This window comes from Phacochoerus africanus, chromosome 1 (assembly GCF_016906955.1).
Source record: "Phacochoerus africanus isolate WHEZ1 chromosome 1, ROS_Pafr_v1, whole genome shotgun sequence".
Classification (NCBI taxonomy): domain Eukaryota; kingdom Metazoa; phylum Chordata; class Mammalia; order Artiodactyla; family Suidae; genus Phacochoerus; species Phacochoerus africanus.
Genome location: NC_062544.1, coordinates 227,929,037 through 227,946,670, shown reverse-complemented (window position 1 = coordinate 227,946,670; position 17,634 = coordinate 227,929,037). Strand labels below are relative to the sequence as shown.

Sequence of the window (17,634 nt, the reverse complement as noted above, 5' to 3'; positions counted from 1 at the left end):
GAAGTTAGGGAAGAAACAAAGAAAACCGGCCCACAGCTGGGGTGCATATAAAAGGAATAATTCCAGTAAGCCCAGACCTTTACTTCTTCCCATAGAAACAGGCTTTCTGTAAAACCTATTATCTGTAAATCTTTTGTTCCTAGTACCTTCCCTTTGTTGCAAAAACTCATATATCCTAGCATCCTCCCTTGCCCCCTCAGAGGGGTTTCTCAGGGCTACCTGAGGTGCTGTCTCCCAGGTTTAAGTCCTAATTTCACCCTGAATAAAACTTAACGCTCAACTTTCAGGTTGTATTTTTTTAATTAATTAATTTATTTATTTTATATCTTTTTAGGGCATATGGAGTTTTCCAGGCCAGGGGTCAAATCAGAGCTATGGTCATTGTTCTACACTACAGCCACAACACCACCAAATCTGAGCAGCATCTGCAACCTACACCACAGCTCACAGCCAACACCAGATCCTTAACCCACTGAGCAAGGCCAGGGATTGAACCCTCAACTTCATGGTTCCTAGTTGGATTCGTTTCTGCTGCACCACTACGGGAATTCCATCTCTCTTTTCAATTAGAAACAACATGCAAATGGAAAGATAGAGAATCTTTACTAGTCCTGGCAATTTACCCAGCAAATGCAAAACCAAAAATAACAGTTGGAATAAGTTAAATTTACTTATTTCACTTAAGTTAAAAAAAAAAAAAAAAAGCTTCTCCCCCCTTTTTTACTTTTGGTTTAAAGTTCTGCTAATTAACTGAAGGTCATGGTCTCAGGCAATGTCGGCTGTGTTTGCATTTCAAGGACATGATAGGAGTTCCCATTGTGGCACAGCGGAAATGAACCTGACTAGTATCTAAGAGGATGCGGTTCCATCCTTGGCCTCCCACAGTGGGTCAGGGATCCAGAGTTGCCCATGAGCTGTGGCATAGGCTGACAGCTGTAGCTCTGATTAGACTCCAGGCTGGAAACTTCCACATGCTGGGGGTGCAGCCCTAAAAAAAGCAAAATAAATAAATACATTTTTTTTTAAAGGGACATGGTAAAGAGTTGTAACTTCCAATTTTTTTTCTAGGAATATTTTTGTTGTCTCAGGGTCAGAATTCTGAAAAAAAAAATATTAAGCCAGCTGTCTCTAACTGCATATGCAAAAAAAAAAAAAAAAATTGGAATTTCAAGAGTTTCATCTGAGCCAATTTACTCTGGGGTCTAAAGAATATTGTGGCCACACAGTGCTAAAAAAATAATTTTTTGGAATTTCTGCTGTGGCACAGTGGGTTAAGAATCTGGCTGCAGCACCCTGGGTTGCTGCAGAGGTGTGATTTTGACACCCAGCCCAGCACAGTAGGCTAAAGTATCTGGTGTAGGTCACAGATCTGGCTTGGACTCAATCTCTGGCCCAGGAACTTGCACATGCCACAGGTGCAGCCATTAAAAAAACAAACAAACAAAAAAAAAAAAAAACAAAACTTTTTTAAATCTTTTTTTTTTCCTCAGTCATAGGCTCATAGCTGTAATGAGAACATTTTTTCAGAATGTGCCCCAGAGGGCATGTTTCCTATCCTTTTAAAACAAAAAGGACAAAATACAAATGGCACCCCCAAAAGTGAATGCTAGCATCCTAGAAACAAAGAACTTGTTAATAAATAGGATAAAAACCCAACAACTATTCCTGTCTCCAACAGGGTACCCCACACCAATACAAAACAAATGGGCTTATTCTGGGGAGGAAAAGCCGAGGGTGGAGAGAGTCTTTTGTCGTTCATACCAAAGCAATTTACCTTCCTCCACTGAGACTGTCAACTCCCAAATGTCTGTTGTGTTGATGAGCAGAGACAGACAAAAACCAGAGCCTTGTTTCCTTCACAGAATTGAAAGCACCATGGTCCAGCTACATCTGGTCAGTGGCCAGTACTCTGGGCTGTCCCTGAGGCATAGGTGCCCAGGCAGCTGCTGTATTGGATCCAAGAGCCACCACTGGCCCGAAGCTGGTATGTCATCCTATTTGGAGTGACAAAATCATTACTGAACTAAACTTGGGTCTGCTCCCTGTGTGCAGCAAAGCCAATCTGCTGACAACAGGTTGTGGTGGAGGAAAGTACAGCATTTACTGCAGGACACCAAGCAAGGACTTCAAGCAGCTAGTGCTTAAAAGACCTAACAGCTTTCAGGGAAAGGTTTTTTTGTTTGGTTGGTTGATTTTTTTTTTTTTTTTTCCCTCACCCAGGGCATATGGAAGTTCCCGGTCCAGTGATTTAATCCAAACCTATGCCAAACAGCTGCAACCTATGCCAGATCCTTAACCTACTGTGCTGGGCCAGGGATTGAACCTGTGAGCAGTTTGTACAAAATTCTTGGATTGGTTGGCATCAAGGTGAAATTTCAAGAATCACCAATCATCTGGTTTCAATTGATCTGGGGTCTACATGATTGCAGCCAGCAGTTTTCATCTTGTGGGGGTCTACTTCCTATAAAAGCAACTTAGGAATGTGTAAAAGGCTTTATCTATAACTTTCAGGTAACTGGGAGTTCAGTGAGTCTGTTATGTATCGTGTTTATAGTCTAAATTGTCACCAGTTTCTCACCCTGTTAGCTATTCTTTGTTTCTACATCTTCACATTTCCTTCACCTTCACATTTGAGCCAGACTTTTTAAGTCTCAGGGGAGGCCTGGGAGACCAGAGGACTGGGTCATCATGCTATACAGTAGAAAACTGACAGAACACTATAAACCAGCTATAATGGAAAAAAGTAAAAATCATTATATATATTTAAAAAAGAAAGAAAAATTTGGATCTATGCTATTTGAAATTCAGAATTTCAAGGACACCAAAATAATTTCTGCAATTATCTACTGAAGAAAAAAAAAAAAAACAAATACACAAGTTACCCAAAATGAAAGAAAATCGTATTTAAACAGATTTGTTTCTGTAATGCTCAATATCAGAATAAAATTTAAAAAGTAGCTATATGCTCACTTTGGCAGCACATGTACTAAAAAAGCAGCTATGCCACTTTGAAAAAAATATCAAGAATTTTGTATTCAGTGAAGTTATATGTAACGATAGGATAAATACACTCTCAGTTACGGATGGACTAAAAAATATATGAACTTACCTTACTGGAATAAAATACTTAAAGAAATATTCCAGATGCCTAAGAAATAAAATTAAATCAACATCCATGAACAGGGAGACATCATGTAGAAGAGAAAACAGCTCTTAACTTTAAACATATACCCAGAAATTAAAAGTTAAGAGTTAAGTTTTATTTGGGGCAAAATGAGGATTTAAGCTGGGGCGGCAGCATCTCAAGTAACCTTGAGAAAAATGCTCCAAGGATGTGATGGGAGAGCTAGGATATATTGTTGTTTACCAACAAAATGCAGTTAGTGGGAATAAAATATTAGCATTAATAACAGAAAACTAGGTATCTCAAGTTAAGGAAGTTGATGCTTTTCTATTTCTGATTCCCTTACTGGAATCATTTCTGATAAGCACCCCAGCTATTTGGGGCCAGTATCCTGTGTTTTCACATTCTGAGTTTCCTATGGGTGCAGCTTGGGGAGTGGCTGCTGTCTGATGGCTGCTAGATGGCAGGTATTCTTTGTTTCCTTCCTGAGTTCCCTCAGGGCTCACTGGCTTAGAGATGGCTGCAATGCTGATAACGGTGACATCCTTAGTTTACAGATATGGCAGGCAATATTTTGTTTCTCACAACAAGCCACTAAAACAGCATCGAGTATTTTACTTTTAATATGGTTATGAATCACTCAGAGATGGTAACATTAGGCATGGAACAATATAGTATTTTCTCTGACAGAATTTCTGCGTGCTAGGCTTTCAAATAAACCTTTAGTAGCATAAACTGTAGATTATGCTACACATTCAGAGTGAGAAATCTACTAGATTGAGAATGAATCTTTGCTACTGTTGGAGTTGTGAGCCAGGAATAGACATAAGACCCTGGTACCACCTCTTGCCTGACTGCTCCGCAGTCTCTAGCTTATCTGGAAGCAAACCACATATCATGTAAACAGTGGGGTCCTTGCAGGAACCTCCAGACTGACAGGAAACCACACATTTTGCAGTAAGTGCCCTGGAAGTAAAGAAAGGTGGAAAAGGGCATGAATCTCCAGCCTCTGAATTTAACCTGTTGCTCATTATGCCCTTATTACAATAAAATTAGCCATGCAGATGAGAAGTACCCATCATGCATGGAGGCCATGACACTTCCAATCAAAGTTAAATAATGACAAAAATCCCTCCTCCCTTTGGAAATGTGGAGCTGAAATGAAAATCAGGGAATAGGAGAACCGAATCTCTCCTTCCCAGTGAATATTCCACCACCTCATTTGAATGCCCCTCATAATAGGCCTGCCAAAGAAATAGGGCAGCTGCTCGCCTCTCTGCCCACTTCTCTTTAAGAGGTATATTTCTCACTTACATAAATCTTCACTTTACTTTCTCAATTTCCATCTCGTTTCTGCATTCGTTCTGCGAGGAGACAAGAACATTCCCTTCAGGAATATTCCCAACCAAAGTGCATGTTCCTTCAAGGCAGAAATCACAAATTACCCATCTTTTATGTCCTTTCTCAGGCTTGTTATAGAATCAAAGACTTGGAATGCAAGCATTAGGAGAAAAGTAAATGAACATCCAGCCCTGCTATGGCATATGGCTTTTGTCTTGATGACAAACTCTTATCAACAGAACTGGCTTCTTAGAATGTCACATAGATTACAAATGATTGTCATGGGCACAATAAGAAGGGTAGCTCTATAAATCATTTTTTGTATATCTTGATATTCATTTTTCATCTGAAAAGTTGGTACTCAGAAAGGTTAAGGTAAATGCCTTGTTCACAAAACATCAATGGTTTCCCTAATGTCTATTAAATATATTCCAAACTGGTAGCATGGCAGTTAAGACCCACCATAGCTTTTATAGTGCTAGAGATATAGGAGGTCCAATAATACCTTAGTTTTTATTTTTAGCAGTAAGGATTTCATTTATTCTCTTAATTTTTTTTTCCAGAGTCCTTTCTAGGCACCTCATTACTCTGTCAGCCAGAGGCATAGCCCTAACATGTTGAATCAGCTTTTTCCCAACACATACCTAGATGGATAGGTTAACCTGGAGATAGGTTTGTAGGGATATAAGTCTGGAGTGTGAAACAGGACTAAGACATTAGGGAAGACAAGACTTAGGACAGAGAGTTCCCTTCGTGGCTCAGCGGTTAATGAACCCGACTAGCATCCACGAGGATTCGGATTTGATCCCTGGCCTTCCTCAGTGGGTTAAGAATCCAGCACTGCCGTGAGCTGTAGTGTAGGTTGCAGACATGGCTTGGATCTGATGTTGCTGTGGCTGTGGCGTAGGCTGGCAGCTACAGCTCTGATTCTGATTCAGCCCCTAGCCTGGGAACCTTCATATGCCAAGGGTACAGCCCTAAAAAGACAAAAAAAAAAAAAAAGAGAGAGAGAGAAAGAGAGAGCTCGCTGAAAAGCCCAATGATCTGAGAGAAACATGAAGGTTTAATGAAAAACTTTGATAAAATAGATTCCTATACATAACAACATTTATTTAGCGAGAACATCTATTAAGAACCTAGAAGAACCTATTTACCAACTAGGGCAGAGAAGACAGCCATGGCAAAGTTACTGAGAATCTTCAGTCAAATCCAGATCATTACAAAACAAACACCTCTTGTCTAGCTAGATATATTTACCCATACAGTGTGCTATGTGGGCAAGAAGAGTAGAGCTGTGGCTTTGGATATGCAAATCAGAGAGACTGAAGCTATCAGGCAGGGCAAGATAAAATAGCCATCTCCTTAACCAAGGACAAATGACAGAGCCAATGGGATTCTAAAACCCAACTGAAAGTAGGAAAAACTCTCCCATTCTGATTGCTGTTCATGGGCAGTGTGTGAATTTATCAGAGTGAGATAGTGAGATCTCAATGGAATTTTTTTTTTTTTTGTCCTTTTGCGGCCATACCCACAGCATATGGATTTTCCCACACTAGGGGTCTAATCGGAGCTTTAGCCGCCGGTCTACACCACAGCCACAGCAACGCCAGATCCAAGCCACATCTGCTACCTATACCACAGCTCATGGCCAATGCCAGATCCTTAACCCACTGAGCAAGGCCAGGGATCGAACCCTCAACCTCATCGTTCCTAGTTAGATTCGTTTCCACTGCGCCACTACAGGAACCCTGATCTCATTGGAAATGTCCGTCTGAACTGAAAGCCATTGTCCTCAGATATCATTTAAATTGGAGAATAGAACCTAATGGCGAGGAGTCTAAAAATCTACAAATTTCTGGGACTTCAGTATAAATCTTCTGGAGATACACATCTTTACTATGTCCTCAAAATTCAGTTTCCCTCAAGGCTTCTCTCATCTTTTGCTTCAAATATGCAAATGTGTACTCATTCTAATTCAGTTTTTCTCCACTTCCATTGGCAAACAGAAGGTTCAAGTTTTGGTGAAATTTATCTATTCTAATTTTATGATTAGTGCTATCTGTGTCCAATCTAAGATATCTTTGCCTACCAAAGGTCATAAAGAAGTTTTATTTTATAACCTTTTTAGTTTTATCTTTTACTTCTAGGTTTTGACCCATCTTGAATTCCTTCTTTTATGTGGGGTGGAGTAAGAATTGAGATTTATTTTATTCGTTATGCACATCCACTTTTCTAGCACCATTTATTAAAAAAATATATTCTTTTCTCCATTGAATAGCTTTGGCATCTTTGTAAAACATTTATTTTCATAAATGTATGTTTTACGTATGGGCTCTCTCCTGTTCCATTGATCGATTATCTATATTCCAAAGTTTCTCAACTGGGGTTTAAATTGTGGCTTTGTCTAATTACTCCCCATATGTATTTATCAGTTTTTCTTTCATGTATTTTGAAGCACTTTTATTAATCCATTCACATTTAGAATTGTCATTTTTTTCTTTAGTGCTTGACTCTCATATTACTAAGAAATATCCTTTAACTCTGATAAACTCCTTGAGTTCTACCCTCAATGATACTAATATACTTCTTCAGCTTTTTTTTTTTTAACTGGCACAGATGGCATAATTCAAGCTGACATTTTTTATTTAAGAGACTCTGAAATACCACACTCTAGCTTTGATTCAAACAGCACAGGAATGACAATGGTTTGAGTTTTACAAAACTACATTCAGCAGCAGTATTGTGTTCCAGAAGTTGTTTCATAAAATTAAAGACTGGGGCTTGGATGAATAAGAAAAACCCACCTAGAAAACAAAAGATGGCCCAGACTACAGTCATCAGTTGTTACTCTCTGAGAATTGTGCTTTCTGGTTTTTGAAGACCTTGCTACTCTACTAACAATTGAGGGTTGCAAAGTCCTGGCTTAAAAATACGGTGGGGAGGGAAGCTGTAAATGTGCCTAAAAAGTACTTACTCCCTGGGAACAGGAAGCTCAGAGCCAGGCCTTGTTGAAACTGTGAGCCTCAACTGGCTTGGAAGAACTCTCATTTTTGGGGAACTATGAGAATCACTGGTCTTTGATGAGCAGTCGCCACAATGAGGACTATGGTGGCAGAGGAATCCCATCTTTCAGTTTCCATCAGTGCAGAGCCCAGGGGGAGAAGCAAGAAGCCCCACATCTCGAGGAGGATGTCAGAAAGGCCCAAGGCCCTGATTTTGTAGGTTGACCAGTAATTTTCAGGGTCAACACCACAGGGGTGGCCAATGACACAACTCTCATCAGCCACAATGTGTGTTTGGAAGATTAACTTGAGCCAGTTCCTGAAGTGCCCTGGAATGCTTATTCCAGAGTAGAGACCAGTGTTTACTGAGTGGGGTGGAAACTGGGGGCAGAAGCCATGGTGACCCCAGAGAAGCAGAGATGACTACTCGTTGGAGTGTGTATGGAGTTGGCAAGTTTCTATTGAAATGGATGACAAAGGGGATTCCCTCAGACTTTGGTGATGATAGGCATCAGTAACCAAGTTTTGTTTTGTTTCGGCCATGCCCATGGCATGTGGAGTTCCTGGGGCTAGGGATGAAACTGTGCCACAACGGTGATCCTTCGGCTTCTGACACAGCTCCCCCTGAGGGGGACAATAACACCTGGAAGTCCAGATTTGGTCCTTGACTAAGATTACCTCCAAAGCCTCTGATGGGCATCAGCCCCACGAACTCCAGGTTGGGGCACTTGACTTTTACGTGTTCCACCATGGCCATTGTCTCTGAAGGGAGCAGGCCACCTTTGCTTTCTGCTCCACTGGTGTTACCTGGACCGTGACTTCTAACCTTTCAGGAGAACCTCTTTTCTGCCACCAGCTGTTCACTTTATCAGCCAGCTTCTTAGGACCAACCGTTTCCAGCATGAAAAGATTGAGGACAACTATCAATTTGTTGACATTTTGTTTCTGTAGGTGGCCAATGAAGTGCCATTTGATCTCAGGACACGAAGACAGAATTTTAGGGTTTGAGGCTTTTTTGAGCAGTTCCTGAAAGTAGTTCTCCCTGTAAGTGCGCTGGCCATGACTGTGGACCTCCATCACCATGTCTGCAGGCTTGGTCCCGCTGACCGCTACGAGCCCGGGCTGGATGGCCAGGAGTTCCGCAACCGCTGCTCCACCGCCTGCTGCACTGGCTCATTCACTGACCGCAGGTCACATCTGATTCCCGGCCAGCTCCGTAGACATGCTGCCAGCCCTCCACAGTCCACACGATTCTCTTCAGCTTTCTTATGGTTGATGTTTGTGTGATTTATCATTCTCTACCCTTTTACTTTTAATCTATCTGTGTACTTATGTTTAAACAACATAAGAGTCTTGAGTCTTGCTTTTGTTCTTCAACCTGACGATTTCTAGGAATTGAAATTTATAGTTCATTTGTTTTTAATGAAATTACTTATATGATCGAGCTTAAGATAACTTTAATATTTTTAATTTGGCTTATGGGTTTTCCATCCTATTTTCCCTCTTTCCTGATTTCTACTGTGTGTTTATTTTAACATTCCATTTTTATCTTTTTATTGGCTCTTTAGCTATAATCCTTTTAAATAAAAATTTAGTATTTGCTCCAGGGATTTCAATTTGCATCCTTAACTTACACAGTCTACCACACTTTTGTTTACTATTCTCCCATTCTCTGGGATATTATTGCCATGTATTTTACTTCTGCATATTCCTTTTTTTTTTTTTTTTTGTCTTTTTGCCTTATCTAGGGCCGCTCCTGCAGCATATGGAGGTTCCCAGGCAAGGGGTCGAATTGGAGCTGAAGCCACCGGCCTACGCCAGAACCACAGCAATGCAGGATCTGAGCCGCGTCTGCAACCTACACCACAGCTCACAGCAATGCCAGATCCTTAACCCACTGAGCACGGCCAGGGATCAAACTCGAAACCTCATGGTTCCTAGTTGGATTTGTTAACCACTGAGCCACGACGGGAACTCCTACATATTCTATAAAGTCCTTAATACATTATTATTTTTTTTCTGTAAACAGTCAATTATCTTTTAAAGAAATTAAAACTAGGATTTTAAATGTGTTTTATATTTATCCACATATTTTCTATTTTTGACACTTTTCATTCCATTGTGAGAAATCAAGTTTCCATCTGGTATCATTTTCCTTTAGTCTGAATGTTTTCTAACATTTCAGTGATGCCTTTCCTTTGGTGACAAGTTCTTTTAGCTCTTGCTTATCTGAATCTTTTTTTTTTTTTTTGTCTTTTGTCTTTTTAGGGCCACACCTGAGGCATACGCAGGTTCCCAGGATAGCGGTCTAATCGGAGCTGTTGCTGCCGGCCCACGCCAGAGCCACAGAAATGCCAAATCCAAGCTTTGTCTGCGACCTACAGCACAGCTCACTGAAACACCGATCCTTAACCCACTGATCGAGGTCAGGGATCGAACCCACAACCTCATGGTTCCTAGCTGGATTCGTTTCTGCTGTGCCACAATGGGAACTCCTAAATATAGAACTGTGAGTTGAGTTTTTTTTTCTTCCAGTACTTCAAAAACTACATTCCATCATTTTTGGTCAATAGTCAGTGGTCATTTTATTGACTCCTTGATTATAACATGACTTTTTTTTTTTTTTGCCTCTGCACAGCACATGGGGTTCCTCAACCAGGGATCAGATCCAAGTCACAGCTGCAACCTATGCCACAGCTTTGGCAACACCAGATCCTTTAACCCATCTGGCTGTGCCAAACCTGTGTCCTCGCACTGCAGAGATGCCACAGATCTTGTTTTGCTACAGCAGGATCACCTAACATGGCTTTTTTTTCCTGACTGCTTCCAGCTCACATGATTTTTACCTTTATATTTGGTTTTCAGCAATTTGGCCATGATGTGCCTAAGTGTAGTTTTTTGTTTATTTGTTTGTCTTGCTTGGGGTTTGAGAGATTATTAGACACAAGTGTTAATATATTTCATCAAATTTAGAAAAAACTGATGATTATTCAAATATATCTTTTCTGTCTCAGTCTCACTGAGACTATAAATGGAGACTAAATTCTCCATTTACTCACTGTAAGTGCTCATTTTTTTCCCTTAAATCCTCAAGTATATTATAATATAACCTCTATCTCTCTCTCACACACACATATACACAGAGAGAGAGAGAGAGAGTTTTAAAGACCTTAGCAGCTAAATCCAGCTAAAGAGAGCTCTGTATCTCTTTCTACTGTGACTTTTTTTCCCCTTTTGGTTGTTGTTCCCATTTTCTTGCTTCTTTACATGTTAGTAATTATTTATCATATGTATAATGTTGTCAATATTACATTGTTGAGTTTCAAATTTGTTTTGGCTTCCTTGAAAGAATGTTTAAGTTTGTTCTTAGCAGGGAGTTAGTTTACTGGCTGATCAGTTCGACACTTTGGGGCTGGCTTTAAAGTGTCATTGGTGTGGAACTAGGATAGCCCTTACTCTAGGTTTAAATTTTTGGCAGGATCTCAACTGAATTCTGGGGCTATTCAGCAAGCTATTTCTATTTGGTGGGTCAGAATTATTTTGTTTCAAAAATGCATGATTTCCACTCAGAACTCTCCAGGATTTGTCCTTGGCATGACCTTATGGAGCCTCATACTTAATATTCAGCCACAGAGCTGAGGAAAACTTTTTTGGATTTCTGGAGCTTGTTTTCTACACAACTCTTTCCTCTTCCAAACCTTGCCTCACAATTCCCAGCCTCTACAGATGTCCCAAATATCAATCTCTGCTGCCTTAAATCAGTGAAACCACCATGCTCAGATTGGGTTACACCACCCTGTGTTACAGACTGAAAACTACCTTAAGGTCAGAAAATCATAAGGCTCAATTATTGCTTTTTCTGTCTTTTGGGATTCATAGCTTTTTATTCTATTGACCAATATCTGCTCAGTTATAATTTTTTACTATGTAAGAGCTAGTCTAGTACAGGTTTCTCTATTGGTGCTCAAGGCAGAGGTCCTTAGAATTTTTAAGGTTGTTTGTTTTTTTGTGGAGTTTTTTTATTCTTGCTACATATTTCTTAATACATATGTGCCTAAGGCACGTTACTTATATATTAAATACTAAAAGGTGGATCTGTATTACTTTTTTTTCCCCCCCTTTTAGGACCGCACCAGTGGCATATGGAGGTTCCCAGGCTAAGGGTCAAATTGGAGCTGTAGCCACCAGCCTACATCACAGCCACAGCAACGCAGGATCCAAGCTGAGTCTGTGACCTACACCACAGCTCAGTGCAATGCTGGATCCTTGACCCACTGAGCAAGGCCAGGGATTGAACCCGCATCCTCACGGATACTAGTCAGGTTCATTAACCACTGAGCCATGACAGGAACTCCTAGGCCCTGGCTTTAAAGAATAGTTCCCCTGGAGTTCCCATCATGGTTAATGAATCCAACTAGGAACCATGAGGTTGCGGGTTTGATCCCTGGCTTTGCTCTGTGGATTAAGGATCCGGCATTGCCGTGAGCTGTGGTGTAGGTTGCAGATGCGGCTCGGATCCTGCATTGCTGTGGCTCTGGCATAGGCTAGTGGCTACAGCTCTGATTCAACCCTGAGCCTGGGAACCTCCATATGCCACAGGAGCAGCCCAAGAAATGGCAAAAAGACAATAAATAAATAAATAAATAAATAAATAAATAAATAAATAAATAAAAATACATACATAAAGAAAGAAAGAACAGTTTCCCAAACTTGCTTTTGAACCTATAACGATTTTTAGGCACAGAATTTTTTAGTTCCTGTGCTCTCAAGTTCATCACAAATGTATTAGGGTAGAGTTTTCTTTCTCACTTGCTATTTTTAATTTCTGAGCTGGGTGGAGATGTCCTTTCTGTTTAGATCTGAAAGAGAATTTTTCAAATAAGAGTCTATCTTATGAATGTGACTTGACTTCTTGCTATTCTTGGCTGCTGGTAGGGAGATGTGGGTTCATAAAAGCTAAGTGATCACAAGCTTCATAAACCACCTGAGTGATTTTGCAAAAACGCAGATTCTTATTTAGTAGGTTAAGCTTGAGATTCTTCATTTCTAATGACTCCCAGGAGGTGCCTATCTTGCTGACTTGAAGGCTATCTTTTGAATAGCAAAGGAATAGCTGACACTTCAAAGACACAATCATTCATTCCTTAAACATTCTACCGTGTACCAGACACTCAGCTAAGAAACTAAAAAAGAATGAGGCATAATTCTCATCCATAAGACAGCAAACATATTAACATATAAATGCTATAAATGATATGACCTTTAACAGAATGAGAAGGCAATCCACAGACTGGGAGAAAATATTTGCAAAAGCCATATTTGTTAAGAAATTGTTATCCAAGCTAAACAAAAAACTCTTAAAACTCAGCAATAAGAAATGAGACATATCAATTAAAAAATGGGCCAAAGACCTTAGAAGATACATTACCTAGGAAGACACACAGATAGAAAATGAGCAGGTGAAAAGATGATCAACATCATGTCGTCAGGAAACTGCAAATTAAGACAATGAGATGCCACTGCTGACGTATTAGAATGGAGAAAATCCAGAACACTGAAGACACCAAATGCTGGCAAGGATGTAGAGCAATAGGAATTCCCATTCACTGCTGATGGGAAAACAGCCATCTTCAAAGACAGTTAGGCAGTTTCTTATAAAACTAAACATAGTCTTACAGTACAATCCAGTAATCACATTCTTTGGTATTTGCTCAACAGAGTTGAAAACTGATTTCTGCACAGAAACCTGCACACAGAGGACTAGAGCAACCTTATTCATAATCGCCAACATTTGGAAATATCCAAGAAGTCCTCCAATAGGTGACTAGGTAAACAAACTGTGGCACATCTAGATAACACAATGTTATTCAGTGCTAAAAGGAAATGAGCTATCAAGACACACACACACACACACACACACACACACACACAAAACTTTAAATGCTTGTTATTAGGAGTATCCATTGTGGCTCAGTGGTAACAAACCTGACTAGTAACATGAGGATGTGGGTTCAATCCTGAGCCTCAATGAGTGGGTTAAGGATTCGACATCACTGTGAGCTGTGGTATAAGCTGGTGGCTACAGCTCCAATTTGACCCCTAGTCTGGGAACTTCCACATGCCTCGGGTGTGGCCCTAAAAAGCAAAAAAAAAAAAAAAAAAAAAAGCTTGTTAAGTGAAAGAATCTGGTCTGAAAAGGCTACACGCACTCTGTGCTTCCAACTATATGACATTCTGGAAAAAGCAAAATTATGGAAACAGTGACAGTGTCAGCAGTTGCCAGGAATTTGGGGGGAGAGAAGGACAAAGAGGAAGAACACAGGAGATTTTTAGGACAGTGAAACTATTTTGTATATTATAGTAAATGATACATGTCACTATACCTTTGTCAGACACATAGAATTATGACACCAAGAACAGAACCTAAAGTAACTGTAAATTTTGGTTGTATAAAAGTTAGTTTGTTTATAACAAACACACTGCTCTGGTGCAGGATGTTGATGTGGGAGGCTCTGCCTGCGTGGGGCAGCGGGGATATGGGAGTTTTCTGCACTTTCCTCTCAACTTTGCTGAACCTAAAACTACTCTTTTTAAAAGATTATGTATAAGCTTATACATACATATTTTAAACAGAGAATCAGGCCAGAGAATCAATTCTGGGGCCTAGAAAGTCTTTATTGGTGGGAAAAACTGATCAAATTAACTACATATAACAAACTAGCTTCTGCACTGGGAAACTCACATCAAAATTACCTGGAGTACTTTTTAATGGTGAAGATTATAGAACCATAACCTGGATCTCCTGAATCAGAACTTTTCTTTTCTTTCTCTCTCTCTCTCTCTCTCTCTCTCTCTCTCTCTCTCTCTCTCTCTCTCTTTTTTTTGTCTTTTTTTAGGGCCCTACCCACCACATACAGAGGTTTCAGACTAGGGGTCGAATCGGAGCTGTAGCCTCCCGCCTACACCACATTCACAGCAATGCGGGATCCCAGCCACATCTGCAAACTACACCACAGCTCACAGAAACGCCAGATCTTTAACCCACTGAGCAAGGCTAGGGATTGAACCCGTGCCCTCATGGATGCTAGTCAGGTTCGTTAACCGCTGAGCCATGATGGGAACTCCCTGCATCAGAATTTCTTAGTGCTGGTAGTTAGTAATTTGCAGTTTAGAAAGTTCAAGTTATTTTTATATTCCATAAGATTTGAGAAATATCTCTTCTGTTTCCTGTCCATACATTTTTGGTACAAAAGCCAATACTAAATGGTTTCCAAATTAATTTTAATAACTTTGTAATAGGGGCAGGGTGGGTGCATAGCTGTGGGTGTATGGGTGGCGGTTAGTGCAAGATCATTAGCACATTATAGTGACTGCATTAGTGTGGTACTTTTAGAGGTCACACTTGGCCAACAGTGGGTCAGGCAGTGTCCTTGTGGCAGAGTGCAGTGAGAAGCAGGGAGCCTCCCCACCCTCTAGCCTCAGGTCAGTAGGTGAGGTAGGGGGCCCAGGAACAGGTTGAGGTCGGTGTCCTGCTGAGCTCAAGAGCACTGGCCACAGCCACCCACTGGCTGGGCCCAGGCTGCACCTCTGTGCCCTAATGGCAGTGGCAGTCTCCCTGCATCCCAGTCCATGAGACCCAGCTGTGGTTTGCTTGGCCTAAGGAGCCTAAGAGCTGGCAGGGTCCTGGCACCTTGCTCCCTCGGTGATGACATCTGGGTAGGGTCTGGGGACCTGGCCTAGAGAGCACCCCTCGTTGAGATATCTCTTCGGCTGGGCCTGGGAATTGGTGGGAGGACCCAGACTAGGTGCTGGATGATCACTCCTGGGCAGGGCAACCAGCTCGCACCTCTTAGCCAGGGCCTAGCACTTGGAGGGTGAAAGTTGATGCTTGGACCTTGGACAAGTAAGATGAAGGGTTAATGATACTGCTTGCCTCAGAACAGAGAATAACATTTGTTGTGAAGGAGTTTTATAGGAACCTTTTGACCTGACTATGACTTGACCTACATGGACACCTGAAAGAAAAAAGCATCCTACGCCAAGAAGTTTGCAACAGCTAGGGCCCCTCCCTCACCTTTTATATAAAAGGGCCTTGCTGAAAGCCTTTGAAGAGTTGGGGGTTTTAAGGCATGAATCACATGTCTTCTTGAATGGTGCTGTAACAACGCCTATCCTTGCTCCAAACTCCAACATTTTGGTATTGTTTGGCCTCACTGTGCATCAGGCACATGGACTTGCAATCTGTAACAACTTTACCTTTTATTAGGAATAATCAACGAGCTTAATAGTTGTGGAAAATTATTATTTACATTTTTTCCATATTTTATGAATGAAATAAGCCATGTGGATAATACTGAAATAGATTCATTTGATATATACATATATTACACTCCTTTCATTAAGGTGGAATAAAAACATAAGTGATTTGTGACATTGGCAGCACAGTGCAAATACAGTATAAATAATTTACACAGTTGAAGTCATTATCTTTACTGTAAGACATGCCAAAAATATTCTCAACAGTTTATTTTGCTTAAATTCCAGAAAACCATGAAGTAACTGTTCGGCTTTGTGTGTTCATTTGATAAGACAACTAAATGTATCCTCCCCCTACTTCCTGTTTCTTTAAAAATAGCACAGTGGTGGAGAAGATGTGGAAAAAAGGGAACCATCCTACATTATCAGTGGGCATGTAAATTCGTAGGTGGAGTTTTCTCAGAAAACTAAATATAGAATGACCATATGCCCCAGCAATCCCACTCCTGGGCATACATCCAGACAAAACTATAATTCAAAAAGATACATGCACCCCTGTGTTCATTACAGCAATATTCACAATAGCCAAGACATGGAAACAACATAAATGTCCATCTTCAGAGGAATGGATAAAGAAGATGTGGTACAAATTTACCATGGAATACTACTCAGCCATAAAAAAGACAATCTAATGCCATTTTCAGCAACATGAATGGAATTAGAGATTCTCATACTAAGTGAAGTAAGCCAGAAAGAAAAATACAAATACCATATGATATCATTTATCTATGGAATCTAAAATATGGCACAGGCGATCCTATCTACAAAACAGAAACAAAGAGGAGGAGTGGGATGGACTGGGAGTTTGGGGTCAGTAGATACAAACTTTACATTTAGAATGGATAAGTAATGAGGTCCTATTGTATAGCAACAGGGAACTATATCCAATCTCTTGTGATAGACATGGTGGAAAGGGTTCCCAGTGTGGCTCGGCAGGTTAAGAAGAGCACAGCAGTGAGTTCCCATGTGGTGCAGCAGGTTAAGGATCTGGCATTGTCAGTACAGTAGCTCCGGTCACTGCTGTGGCTCAGGTTCCGTCCCTGGCCTGGGAATTTCTGCATGCTGCAGGGAAGGCCAAAGAAAAAAAAAAGAGAGAGAAAAAATAGAACAGCTATTCTAATATATTTTTTGTATGTTAGTTGCCCATAAATTCATCTTGGCTGAAAGAGCCTAACTAGAATTGCTGCAATCTCATTATTTTAAAATAAATTATCAAACTGCACTACTAAACTATGTATTATTTATTTCCCTGCTCTCTAGAAGAAGAGCAAGCTACAGATGCAGTGAATGAAAGGTATGTTGACCCATACTGGCCAGCTAAATATTCTGGAATTTCCTCCATTCATTGTGCTTTTAATTTGTCATGTCAACAATGAATCAGTTTAAGCCATTAATCTGCATTTGCTTGATGATACCTATTGTCATTGATTTTTACATTTATTCAGACGCCTACGGGTATATTACTGCAGGAGCATTATGTCACATTCATATGTGTTAGTCTATGTTGCCCAAACACTGTTGCCACTTTGTTTATAAATGTACCATACATTAATTGCTCTATTACTTACTACCTCTATTTGCTTATCAGTGTAACAGAGTAGATATAAGCATTTGTTTGTCAGTCCTGGAGAACACTGATCTTTTATCCAGTTGGTATATTCCACATACTTTTTGCATGATTTATTCTTTCCATTCTTTTCTTATATCATCAAGTATAAAATTATTTCTCCTTTACATTTAAGAAGCTCCAATATTATATTGATAAAGGCAAATTTCTTATTATCAAGATTATTTGGAAATAAACACACTACCATTACTGTATTTATGGTTCATTAGTTGAATGAGACATTA

At 40.3% G+C, this 17,634-nt stretch overlaps 1 pseudogene; it reads right to left on the bottom strand.

The window, feature by feature from the left end:
• Positions 1–7,509: 7,509 nt before the first annotated feature.
• On the bottom strand, positions 7,510–12,948 carry LOC125111086 (pyridoxal phosphate homeostasis protein-like; annotated as a pseudogene).
• Positions 12,949–17,634: the final 4,686 nt, after the last annotated feature.